Source organism: Camelus ferus, chromosome 31 (genome assembly GCF_009834535.1).
Source record: "Camelus ferus isolate YT-003-E chromosome 31, BCGSAC_Cfer_1.0, whole genome shotgun sequence".
Lineage (NCBI taxonomy): Eukaryota > Metazoa > Chordata > Mammalia > Artiodactyla > Camelidae > Camelus > Camelus ferus.
The window spans coordinates 8,434,938-8,448,998 of NC_045726.1; positions in this window are offsets into that span (position 1 = coordinate 8,434,938).

Genomic DNA, 14,061 nt, shown 5'->3' on the forward strand with positions numbered 1-14,061 from the left:
AATGCTCTTTTGGAAAAATGGCTTGACCAGAAAGAAGAGACAGAGAGGAGATTGATGAGGAGATTTGTCTTTCCCTAAGATCAATTTCCCTAGAAATAAAACTGGTTGCTTCACCCATAATTATGTTAGCCTTGACCTGGAGATTTAAAAATGATGCAGATCAGGAATTTAGGAATGGACTCTGTCCTAGTCAGTGTGGGCTTCTTTGAGAAAATAATGTAGACTGGGTGGCTTAAACCACAAACATTTATTTCTCACAGTTCTGGCGGCTGGGAAGTCCAAGATGAAGGTGCCATAGACTTGGTGTCCTGTGAGAGGTCTCTTCCTGGTTTGCGGATGGATGCCTTCTTGCTGTATCCTCACTTGGCAGAAAGAGAGAGCTCTGGTCTCTTCTTCATATAAGGGCACTAATCCTATCATGAGGGCCCCACCCTCATGACCTCTTTTAAACCAAATGATCTTGAAATAGCCCACCTCCAAGTACCATCATACTGGAGACTAGGGCTTCAACACATGGAATTTGAGAGGGACACAAACATTCAGTCCATAGCAGACCTGTTTACTGCCTTGCCTCCAGGAGATGTGAGGGACCAGAAACTCAACATTCCCACCTCATTCTAGCTATTGCTCTGAGCCATCATTTTTCCATGTCCATGAACACATGCCTCCATCCTGAGTTTGTGGGCTTACAGTGCATAGGTTAAGCAACACGCTGTGAACATGTACATGAGTTACAGAGAACAGGAGAGAGGTCTGTTCTCTTAGGAGGAGCCAAGAGAGAGACGGGGCACAATTGCATGACACAGCCTTATATCAGTCAGCAGACCATCAGAGGTTCCCTGTGAAATATGAAGCCCTGGGCTGATACCCACAGAGCACTCTCACAATGCTCCTTTAGGCCAACCATGAATTGTCATTAATTCCTCTTAAGAATGATCCTTTTTTGGGCAGTGTTCTATCCTCATGGGGAATGCTGAGCTATGTCTTGTGATGCATTAACCAGAGAGGGTTCTGAAGTCAAGACATATCATCACATCCATTGCATCTATCACTAACCAGGTGCCCATCTCTAAAATATTACATATTCATCTCTAAGTTCATTTTAAAGCTACAGATTATTCAATAGGTGGTAGTTTTTAAAAGGTCTTCATTGTTTAATAATGATGAGAAATAGTTTTTTTTCCCCAGTTATTGTTAATTCCTTAATCTCCTAGTTCAGTTCAGCAAACTGGACCATGAAAACTCTACCAGAAGTTTATCCAGTGCTTTGCTCTAAGCACGGCTGGTTGAAAGCAGGTTGGAAGGACTTCTGGAACAGAAATGCAGATTGTTTAGGAAGCTGTGCTGTTACATCAAGGGCCACACAGAGCTGTCCTCCAAGCCCTGCCTCCTCTCCAAGCAGGGTCATGGCCCCCCTGCAATCCATGGACTGGAGTCACTGCCAACTCACTGAATGAGCTGAACACAGTTTTCTCTCCTGCATCATGAAGGTGACAGTCCCTAAGTTCCCTTCCCACCCTAACATTCTGTGATCAGTACTTACCTACTCATCCAGCAAATGCCTGTGAAGCTCTTAATTGTCTCCAGACTGTGAACTTCTTCTGAGAAACCCCAGGAGGAAAAAAAAAATCAGCTTCTCCTTTTAAACTCATCTTCATACTTATGAGCATAAGAACCCAGGAGATCTTCCTGAAATTGAAGGTAAACATCTCCTAAATTAATTCAACTGTATTTTTCTCTTGCGTTAAAAGAAAAGATGAAGCCAACTTCTCACCATCCCAATAAACCTACTCAAAATATGTATCTTGAAGGTAAAACAAACAAACAAACAAACATTTTGCTTCCCCCAATCCGTCTTCTGTTGCTGATGTCAAGCAGTTTAAGTGTATTGGGGTAAAGACCAGCACACCTGCTTGTCACGAGGAGAATCAGCCATACAGGATGTACAGAGATTGTTGACGAAGCAAAACTGAGGTTCAGAAAAGTTGACCTGCCGGAGGTCACACCATTACAATGGAGTAAGTGTCCAACTTGGGAATCTGATGCCCTGGTCAGTGACGTGCAATCCTCATCCTCCTGGGAGGTTGAAAAGCAGCAGCCCCCTTCCACCAATGTCTCTGGGCTGCCCATGCCTGTCATCTGCAACACCGTTCCTGGAAATCTTTCAGCCAAGGCAGCTCCGCCATTTACGGTCAGTAGTACTAAGTAGTCGCAGGAACCAGAAGTGCGGCATCACAGCCCAGTTCTGGGCATTCTCACTGGGCTTCACGTTTGTCTGGGGACAGCAGCAGGAACTCAGCACAGAGGACTCTTGGAGCATTTCTTTAGCCTTTAGGCCGCACTACATATCATCTCATTCCCTAACTTCATCCTGTCGCTTTGCTCATGTAAATACACCTGTGATCACAAATCCTCAAATGTTATTTCAACTGGCCACCAGTCAGATCAGAAACACACCACTTGGAGAGAACAGATGTAGCTAGGCAGAGCTTTGGGGATTTATCTCAGGAAGAACGGAGGCGTTTGCAAAGGCCGTTTGGGCAAAGAAGCTCGCACCTTTTAAAAATCCTCCATTCCAGGGAAGACCCATGGTCGGCCGTCCCTGTAGACCTCAGTGGCTTGGAGGTGGCCAATCCCTTAGTGGCACCCAGAGCAATGAGCAGACAGCTTGTTTGGAGGCCCATGACCTCTGTACCCCAGAGGACCAGGCCTTGGGCTATACTTAGAGTCAGAGCTGGGTGAAGAGCACAGAGGATTTTCTAGGGCAGTCACTTTGCCATAGTGGGTTGGGGTTCGGCATTGAACTCTCAAAAGGCTGGGCAAGAAATGAGGCTGGGAAGCCTAGAAAGGTGCAGGCTCTCTGACGGCCAAAGGGATGAGGACATGTGAGCACCTTATGCCCCGAATGAGGGACTACAAGGAGGTTCTGCCAGATTCCGCAGCCCCTAGGCTCGGAATGAGCCAGGGACGCCTGCTGGAGAAAGGCATGTGCTTCGGCTGAGCCCGGCGGTCCACCCCTCCCACCCCGAGAGCAGAACCAGAGCGGGGCAGGGGTGCTGAGCCTGCACGGTCTGCCAGAGATTTCTTTTCTTCTTGGGAAACGTAACAAAATTTGGAGAGGAAGACCAAATTTCCTCCAGCGTCTAGATTACAACCAAACCATTGAGTGCTTCCTGGGTCCACCCCTTCGCACGCTGTTTCAAAGGTAGGACGCTTTCTAACATGACAGATGACGTAGGTGTGAGTAAAGGGATCGCCCGGCTCCACAGGTCACTCGTGTGAGCTGGATCGAGCCACCTGGCCACATCCCGGGTGGGGGGGAGCCTGGGCTGCCCACACCTGGAGCAGTACCGGCGGATCCCAGGCCCTGAGGAACAGCCTTGGCTGTCTAAAATTGTCCTCTTTTAACTTCACCAAGCCTGGGCAGAGTTAACCCCTCCGCCGTTAGGAAGAACTCAGCCAGTGGCCCATCGAATGAGTCAGAGTGGTTTTCACAGGTCTGGGTTCTAGGATGAGGCTTGAGAGAGGTGGCGTGAGGGACAGGGGCTCTGCGCGGCCTCCCCAGGCTTCTGTCCTGATGTCTGTGCCCAAGGCTGCCCACATCTGCCCCCTCCTCTCGGAACTGAGAGAAGGGCTCTGAGGTTTCCAGGGTATCTTTCATCTCCTGACCCATCCAACTGGTTGGTTCTACAAAGCTCAGAGAAGAAGTGTCCTCCTCACCCTTCCTTCCCCTCTTGTCCCACAGCATGAACATGAAGACTGTCACCTTGTCTCTTCATTTAGCCACATCTCTCTCTTGTGGCCACTTGCCCGCCCCCCAAAGGAAGGCTCTGGTGGCTCTTCATCTGAGATATGATTTGCAGTTCTTGACACTTTCCTCCTTGTCCTTTCCAGGACAGAGGCTTGGAGAAGCACAGTGGCCTCAACAAGAGCCAGCCTTTTGCCAGATGAAGGTCCCTCCGTCCCCAGCCTCCCAGCCCGTGTCTGTAGTTCCATTCTCCCTTTCTGGGGGGTGATTCTTGATAGCACAGTGGCGTGACCTCCATCACAGTTTCCTTTGATCTCAAGAGGCGTGCTGCTTCCTTTCTGAGCAGCCTGGGACGGCAGGGCTGAAGCACAAAGCAGCACCGCCCAAAGAGGTTCGTGCTAAAACTATTCTTTTTATTTTTAAGTACAATGGGAAAGCTCAGTGACCTGGGAAACTCCCTTCAGATGCTCCACTATTTCAGCCCCAGATTTCCAGTCCTTTTCTTGTTGGAATTTTTATACCACCCGTTTATTATTTTTTTCAATGGAGGAAGGAACTCATGCTAATGAGTTGTGCAAAGGACACCACCGTCTTTTGTTGCTGTTTGAAGGAGGAAAGACCGTAGGGAACTGTGTTTCTGTTAAGACATCCATTTCTCGTGCTGGGTTGATTTCAGATTGGTGCATTCTCACTTATCAGGGACCTCTGGTTCTAGCAGAACAAAATCAGCTACTTACTCTAGTTACTGTAAGCAGACACATAACTTTTACTGTAATTTGAAAAACCTTGCACTGTAATGGTTTAAAAAAAAAAAGCAAATCTTATCAAAACTGATTTTGTATTTTTGATTACATCAGAATTTTCACGTTTTTGTATCTAACCGTGACCATGGCAGTGCTTCCATAGCTTGTGTTCAAGGTCTTATTTCTTTCCAGGTTGAATTTTTAGGATTGTGTTGATGTCAAGTGTTTCAGGGGCTGGACTGGGGCCTGGCTAGCAGACCTGTCAGGGGGTGGAGTGCTCCCTCCGCCAGATCGCCGGCTGGCAGCGGGGACCGAGTGTCGCATCCCATTGCGTGAATTCCCACAGACAGCTCATTCTCCAACTAATTTAAGGCCAATGGTTTTGGCCAAACCTTTGCCAAGGACTCTCAAAACTGAGCTGCCCCCACCCCTGCACCACCCAGCTTCCTGGGTAAGGGAGGACATCTTTGCAAACAAAACTTGTGAAATTAATTTGTGATTATGACTTTTTTTTTCTCCTTCTTGCTGGAAACGTGCTGGGAACCAGACAGCATGCTGTTACTGCTCTCTCTGCTTTTCCAAACCGATACACCTGTTGTGCTCTTTTGCTTCTTAGTGAAGAAAATTCTAGACACAGACCTAACTATGAACTCTTTTCCTCCTGTATTTCTGGTTAGCAGTTCTTCCTATGTATTCCTAACTTGTTGAAGTGTTTTCCTTCTTAACATTGGTTCTCATATTTTACTTTATTTTTTTACTGAACAACGACAACAAACCCACAAAGGAACAAATAATCTCTCTTTTTCTCTCTTTCTCTCTCTGATGTGTAATGTTGTGTTGTCCAGATTCTGTATAAAAATATGTATATGATGTATCTGATATTTGGCAGCCACTGGCTGTTCCTTTAACCAATATAATTAACAAAAAAAATGCATAATGTTGGTGTTTGATTTTTTTTTTACAAAAAAAAAAAAAACAACCTAGTTAAGACGTTTGTGTATTTTTGCATGGTTAAGATGTACTTAGTGCATTGAGAAACGTTGTGGAGGTGCTCAGTGAAAAGGCCGGTTTACTTTTTGATTCTAATGGTGATTGGTTGTTGACCAGGCTATTCCCTATGATGTCCGTCTTTAATTTAGCATAATTCTATTTATAACTTGTTTTATGACTCAAGATTCAGCATAGTGTATCTATCTATCTCTATTGTATTTACTGTTCCTTAAAACCAGGTTGTGGATGTTCACGTCGTCTGGCACAGATGTCTTCGTTGCCGACTTCTGCCGAGTTGTGTTCCATTTAATTTGCTGTACAGTCCAGATCTGAAGCACCCCCCCAGCCCAATAGACCAAGGCTGTCACCTCTCCTCCCAGAGGTCTGTTCCTCTGAGCAGTACTGTGGTTTTCCCTCGCCAAGGAACATCTATTTTTTTGTTCTAACCTACTTATGTAAAGTAGGAGAAAAGGACAGGAAGTTAAATCAGAATTCTAAGAATTATTTATATTTTATACATAATAGTACATATAATATATATTATAGACAGAGAGACAGGCAGACAGACTTCAAGCGTGAATTGAGCAGAAAGGCAATGAAAGATATTGAAAGACTCAGAGAGAGAGAGATCCTGGGTTTTCCTCCCAGGCGTGTTGCTAGATCAGTAAGATAGCTGCAGAAAATTGTCTTTCCTTGTGCCTCAGTTTCACCGTATATAAGGTGAGGAAGTGCAGTCTTTTGAGGGGCGGCGAAAGGAGGCGACTACACTCTTCTGAGTCTTCAGTGCACTGAGAGCAAGCGTGGGTCTTTAACTACCTAAGAGATGTTAACTGCTGGGTGTCTGGAGACCATGCTCATAGCATCCTCTGTCCTCCTCGGGACGTCTGGGCCTGCTCAGGGGAAAGACGTGTCTTAAACGGCACAAACCATTCTGGTGGGACATCCAAAGTCTTCTCTTTGGTGAGGTGGCCCTTCACAGCTTGGAAGGAGGTGGGACTGGTGGGCACTGTCTCTAGTGAGTGGAATTGAATTTCTGTCCTCTAGACACTTACCTTTTTCTCAGTCGAGTCAGAATCGTGGGCTTGCTTTTCCCCGGGGGACAGAAGTAGTTTTCTGTTCTATATTTTCCCTTGGGAAACACTAATAGACCCCTCCTACCCCCACTGCTAGGAACCAACATGCACAGTTGGTATTAAGTGAAGCACCTGTATTTCCAGCACTTGTGGTTTTGCAGACGTTGGTCTTTTGGCAGAAAAGTTCATCTGTCTCCAAGTGAGCCTTTCCTTCCTCCTCAAATCCAGAGACCCGGCCAGTCCTCTAAGGTCTTTGGGCTTCTTGGCTTTGCAGTGAAATGTCAATCCTGGCAGCCAGCCAGGTGGAAACGGGTACTTAACGCTGTTCTCTTCCGAGCAAAGAGCTCAGAGCTCAGCCTCTTGTCTGGGGCACTTCATCCTGCTGGGACGCTGATGAGCACTGAGCTCATTATTGACCATTGCTGGTGGACACCTTTCAAAATATATTGGAATTTTCATTAGGTTTGAGCAGCACCTGCTATGGTTCCTTAGAGTCAAAGTTAACTGCAAAGTGGTAAGATGAGGAAACTGAAGCCCTGAAAGAGAGAGGAAGTAATTTCCCCAAAGAAACACAGCTAGAAATCACAGAGCCAGACCTGGAGCCTCACCGCGATGCTCTTTTGTCCCTCTCCTGACTTATAACCTGTAGCTCAGAGTCCTTGTTTGAATTTGTGAAATTCAGATGATATTTCCTAAACCATCATGTTTTAGACAAGTTTCTGGGAAAGAATAGAGTCTTTGTTCTCAGTTACTACTGGCAATGTGAACCCACACATGTATACACACTCTGCTCTGGAAACCCAGTTCTCTGTAAGCCAAGTTAAGAGGGTTAGGGTTTTGAATAAGAAATGAGCTGATGTCTCATTTACCTGCATTTTGAAGGTTGAGGAAAACAATGAGAATAAAAATGAGCAGAATCAAAATCTATAAACTGCCCTAAGTCTCTTGATAGAATAGATTCTCCAGATCATCAGAGCGGTGCATCCATCCCCCCAGCCACCCTGTCTCTCCTTCAGCCACTGTGTCTTTCTTGGATATCTTCCACACCCAAGGCATCTGGTCTCCCCAGACACCCGACAGTTCCTTTTAGCTATCTGTTTCAGGAAGCCCACAACTTTTTAGACCCAAGCTAGTCATCATTACGTTTTACTATAAATTCCTTCTGTTTTTTTCCCCCCTCAAATTTTCTCTCTGCTAACTTTTATCTCACCAGGACCCAAAGTGTGGTCTCCTTGTGCAGAATGACGGACCCAGAACTTTTGGGTGTCATTCTTCTAAAAATGGTGCAGCCCTTCCGACCTCACCTTCTGCCTGATGGGAGCTTGGGGTGCCTGGCCTGTCTGGTCTTTTTTTCCTTTAGGAAAACACCCTTTGGGGTGTGGACACACCTCATAAGCCTGCAAGGATGTATCTAGAACCTTTTTATTTTCACTTTCAAACTAAAGTCCACGACTTGCCACCTGGGCCCTTGACTCCCTCCTCTCATCACTGAGAAGAGCCAGCCTCCCTCTCTCCAGCCTCCAGTTCTTACAAGGCCTTTTCTCATTTGGTGGAGAAATGTCTTTGATTCCAGTTAGATTCCAGTGCTGCTTCTCTAAAGAGATCAAGTAACCTGAGTTGAAGATTTTTAAAGGGATTTATTCCCTCAAACAACTGCTGTCCCAGCCCTTTCCACCCGTGGCCTGTCACTAATGTGACGCTCCCCTCCCTCCACCAGGCCCTCGGCTAGGAGCCCAGGAGGGACATTCAGTGTCCCTCCTGGTGGTGGTTCCCCTAAGTGGCTACAGTGACTCCTTTGTCCCGTTAAAGTCGTCACTTAGGTGGTGACTCTGTTGGTGGTGGGAGAGGGCGTGTCTCCCTTTGAAACGGTGGGGCTGAAGAGAGCCTTCAAAGAAAGCGCCCCCTGGTGGCTGTAAGGGAGAAGGGTACCTGCTGCTATTATTACATTCTTAAGGCTAATTGACAGGATTTTTAAAAACAGCCACCAGCTTTTCAACGTGGTAAGAGCAGAGCTGAAGAACGTGATGTTGATTTAAGAATGTAAATCCACCCAAAATATCTTAATCCCTGCAGAAAGAGCACTGGGGTCCAGTACTTGTTTCTGCACGAACTCTGCACGTGGCTTTGGGCGCTTAGCTCCGGGTTCTAGCTGTAACATGAGGAATTAGCTAGATATCGTCCACAGGGGCCTTGTTTTGTATTGTGGATACTTTCAAAATATGTATTTAAACTCGCATGAAAATAGAATTTAACAACAAAATCTCCCAGTCTGACTTATAGACTTCAACAATGATCAACTCATGACCAATCTTGTTTCTTCGGACCCCCTCAACTTGATGATCACTTTTGCTTTATTGTGGATTTATTACTATAATCCTTAGATTCCTAGAAGAAATGTCGCCCATTTTTCTTAGGACCAAGATAGGGTGGCTTCCACCAGAGACGGGTGAGGCAGGGCACTGGTCCCCAGACGGCTGACCATTACAATGGGCATTTCTCCTTCTGCACACCTCATCTCCACAAACGCCCCCTCCTGAGGTGATGCTGAGTAACGGCCCAATGTGTCCAAGCCATTGCATCCTGGGGCCCCAGGCATGTCATGGAATGCTCTCACACTAGGCTGCCATCGAGTGCTACAGGTGGAGGGGACGTTGTCTTGTTCACTGAGCTCACTTGTGGGTCATTTGCTGGTGGGAGTAGCTGTACCTTTTAGCAACTGTCAGAGAGCCAGGGCTGCCATTCCAGGCCTCAGCATCCTAGTCACCCAGCATCTTGCCAGTAGCCTGCCTGGAGTGGAGGCATCTCTTAAGGTTTATGCTTCCCATAGCACTGTAAGGTCCGCTTCCTTCACTCCAGAACAAGGGGAAAGGAGAAGATTCTTCCATCTGCTCCATTCAGCCTTCTATACATTTACCTGTAAGTGGATTCAGGTCAAAGGAGTTTCTTTCACTACCCTAAGGGCCCAGCCCTGGGCTCGCAAACCTTCCCGGGACCTCACGCTCCCGTGGACTTCGTAGCTGTCATTCCATCTGATGTAGAGGGAACATTCCTGAACCCTGAAGGGCTAGTCCTGTTCTCCAGCTGAGCACAGGTCTCACTGGGGCATTCAAGCATCAGGCCTTGCTTTCCAGGACACATGGTGTTCAAGGCCCTTGGGTGGGCCAGAAGGTCTATGGCAAAGGACTTGCCTAACTCTGCACGAACCTTGGTGCTTCCACTTTTCACTCAACAGCTGGGTGCCCATGGCCTGCCCTCCTGAGAGGACCTCAGGAAAGGGAGTCTGCAGAGTAGAAACTCTGGTCAAGTTGCCCCAAGCCAGGGATGAACCTTCTTTTCCATGGAGCCTTCCACAGGGCATGCCCTCTGCTACTGCACCCTGTAAAACCGGAGCTTTGTGAGCTGCAGCCTCCTGGGCTTAGTGGTGGGGGGTCGAGGGGGGAGGTAGCCGAGGAGAAGGGGACCCCTTCCCACCTTTTGTGTACCTTCAATCTGGCTGAGTTTAGCTGCCCTTAACTCCTAGTTTGCTAAAGTCCTTATTGCCTTAACAACCACCTAACTAGCAGTTAGAAGCAGAAGAGCAAGCCCCTTTGGTGGCGTTCATCATTCAGCTCTACACCTGCCTCGGCCCCCCCCCCCGCCCCCTAACTGCTGCTATGCCTGAAAAGAGTCCCAGCCCCAGCCCCCAGGTGCTGGGTTAGCCTCTGGCTGAGACACAACGGTTCCCAGGCTGAGGGCAAACCCAGAACTGCTCAGGCGGGGAGACCCCCCCCCCCGACAACCATCTCCATCCTCCCCACTTGCTTTGCTTCAGATCTGGACTCCACGCTCTCCGCGCCACCTCCTGTTCCGGAGACCCTCCACCCCATCCTTCACAGAGCCGGTCCTGGTGACCATCTGGACTTTCCGTTCTCCTGAACATCCTACCCACCTTCAGCTGCGGCTTATTCCTTCAGCCTCTCCACCAAGCTCTTTAAAACGAAAGGCAGTTGCTGTCTTCCCGCGGACAATAATGAATGTATCTACTGTAAGTGCAGACCATGTCGAGAAGTGGCTGGGTTAATCAAAAAGAGGGTTTTTGTAAAGCCTGTTTATTTTTTTAAGTCAGTTTTGAGCATTTCTATTTTATCACCCTTCACATGGTTTTGGGGAACCCAAATTGTATCAAGGTCTCATGCCAAAACAAGCCAAAAGTTGTTTTCTCTACCTTTTTCCTCCATGCACCATGATTTAAATGATTGTTTCAGTGTCATTTTAAATGTTTTCTTGTGACATGTACTGATGATAAAAGTCATCTTGACAAAAAAAAAAAAGATTTATACATGAATCAGAAAGTATTTATTTCAATTTTGTACCTTTCCATTTTAATACATTATAATGTATTGACTCAACTGAGATAATATAAACAGTTCATTTTAATAACATGTGTGTACGTGTGACTTTTCCTTTGTTCGTGGTGGGGGACGGACAGATAACTGTGGAGTGGAAAATTCTGGGTGCTTACTGGCATCAGTGTGAGCAGGGCGTGGCCTCTGATGGGACCAAAGGTGTCTCAGAAGCAGCTGGTGAGCCCTGGGAGAGGAAGAGATGTTGCAGGGGAAGTGAGGAGGTAAGTGAGTCTGCCCTCCAGGCACTGATGACTCCTGATATGCGGACCCTCCCCAGCCCCAGGTAGGAAAAGCCCTGGACTCAGATCTGGAATGCAGGCTGGCGATCAAAGGTTGGGATAGGAACCACGAGGGGGAAAACCCAAAGCAGATAAAATGAGAAGAAGCTAGAGAGAAAACTCAGTCTTAAAAACTGGGGATGGGGGTGGGGAGAAACAGAAAAGATCTAGCCTGTGTTTTCTGCAGACAGCACTTCCCCCCACCAATAGTTTATGCTAGAAATTCTGCAGATGAATCCTTGGGGCTCGTTGCCTTCAAATGAAGCCCACTGACAACCAGCACAAAGGTATCTCATTGCTCCATGAGAACGAGTTCCCATTGCTGTGCCAGGATTAACACAAAATCGGACACAGCGGTACCCAGGCTGCGCTCTTTACTGGAGGGTGGGGGCAGGTGGAAGCAAGAGAGGGGAAGATGGACAAAAAGGGAGGGGGCGTCCAAGGCAACAGCACGGGGGACTTTACTGAAGGCTGTCCCAACCATATTTGGCCAACGGGGTGGTGATTCCAAGAGCCTCCGACATTGGTCTCTGCTCTTCTCTGCATGTTGGATCACGTTCCATTTTTTAAAAGTGTCGTCTGGGAGGAGAGAGGAACACAAAGGTATCCATCTGCCCTTTCTTCCCATAGAAGTTTGGCCCCACGTGGGACTCCTCTGAGGGAAGGGGAGCGATTCCATCAGATGGGGGTGTGGCTAGGATTCTGGGAGGAGAGATGGGCCATTTGATTGCTCTCCTTCCACCCCCCACCCTCTCCTTTCCTCTGCTTACTCCTCCCAACATTTAAATATGTAACTCTCTACACCTGCTCTCCTCGGGCCTCTCCCCTCTGGCCTAGGCCCCGGAACGCAGCCTTGTCTTAACCAGCCAGGAGAGCACCGCAGAGGAGGCGTCTCTGGAGGTGAGTCTAGGGGGCCTCTCCCCGCTTCCTTCATCACCCGCACCCCAGCTTCAGCCTCCTTGTCTGGGAACATTTGTGTGCCCCAGACAGGAGACCAAGTCAGGGGCCACTTCAAGTCCTAACGCCAATACATTAGGAATAAATCAATGCCCAATCAAGTAAGTGGTTCTTCAAGCCCTACGAAGGGGTGAGTTTGGAAACCTGTCTACCAAGAAAGATGCAAAAATCCCGCTCCACCCACTCCTTTGCGAATCTCTTTTCCAAAACCCTGTTAAACTGATGGGTGATCTATAGCTTGCAGAGGGTCCAGCTGTTTAAAGAGAGTTTGGGTCCTAAGGAAAGGATGTAGGAGGCTCTTATTATGTTAAACTAAAGTTCTTTCTAAACTGAGTTAAATCTGCTTGGCTAGATGGTTTCAATAGAGAGGGCCCTTTTCAGATATATGGGGAATGTGAGTCCAGGATGTCAGGTTCCTTCCTTGTGCCAATATGTATTTGCATTTGGGGACTTGTGATTCTGGACCCTCTTTTCTCTGTAACTCATAAAGAGACGTTCAGGCTGCCTTGAGCCCTAGCAGTTGGATTGGGTGAGGGGCTGTCGTGAACAGTCCCCACGGCTAACTGGGTGAAGCACAGGAAGCCCCAGAGCACCGCCCATCAGCCCCCGACCCCAGGCATCCAAGCAAGTGCTGCTGAGCGCCGTTGAGACTCACTTCTGCAGCTGGAAGTGGAGCCATCCTCCCTCTGTGCCCTGCCCTGTCCTCAGCTTTTCCACCTCACTTTCTTCCTTCCAGCACCTTCTTTAGCTTACTCTCCTCTCTGGGCCTGGGCTGCTTTCCTCTGCCCCCGGATTTCAGTCCACTGATTTGACTTGTGGCCCCTCTGAAGAACTTCGGTGCCACAAGAAGGGAGAGGGGAGCTTCCGGGATGGGAGTGGCCTTCCTTATGCTCCCTGCCCCAGGCTCTGGTGCAGCGGAGAGGAAATCCACATGGCTGGGGTCCCCCTACAACACTCCAGCTCCAGGCCTCAGAGAGCAGAGCTGAGGCCGCCTCTTTGCCTCCCTGCACTCTTTGGAGGAGGTTTTCTGTCTGGTGCGGAGTGAAGGGACACATCCACTCAAACTCATGCTGCTCTCCCAGTGCTTTCTTGAGGGGGACAGACCCACACACCAGCCCCACTCCTGACATCCCCCAAGCTGAGGGAGCACAAACATTTCTGCAGAACCTTCAGGAAAAGAACCCCGTCCACAGACACAGTGAAGGCAAAAACGTGAGGCTTGCAGTGGGTAGAGGAGAGACACATGGAGAGGAAGGCAGGCCCCAGAATCTTCAATAATCATCCCCTACCTACCTGGAACCCCCTCATCCTGATTCAGAGCTGCTTCTCAGATCCCCTTGACCCCCCCCCCAGATGTGGGAGAGGGAGCACTGATCTAACTCAGTGTGGAATTTTCAGACCAGACTGCAGCCCACACGGCCACAGCCAGTGGGAGCTGGTCCCAGGCACAGAGAGAGGCAGAGCTGTCAGAGGTTCCGTCTGAAAGACACATGATGCAAAGCTACAGAAAAGCGTGGAACACAAAGGAATAGGCAAGGCAGGAGGGCGCAGCTCTGTGGTGGAGTGGGTGCTTAGCATGTATGAGGTCCTGGGTTCAATCCCCAGTACCTCCATTAAAATGAATACATAAATACCTAATTACCCCCCCCCATTAAAAAATGATTAAAACTCCCCAAAGGAATAGTCAAGAATTGTCAAATGCACATTGAAAAACCCCCAACTCTATTTGAAGTATACTCTCATCTTTTTATGCAAACTCTCCTGCAGGGGAAGGGCCCTGGGCATCTGGGGAGGCAACTTAGCAGCTGCACTAGGAACATGGACAGTCTGCTGTGTCTTGCCCTCTGCCTGGAAATAACACGTAAACAGGAACAGAGAGAAGGAAAG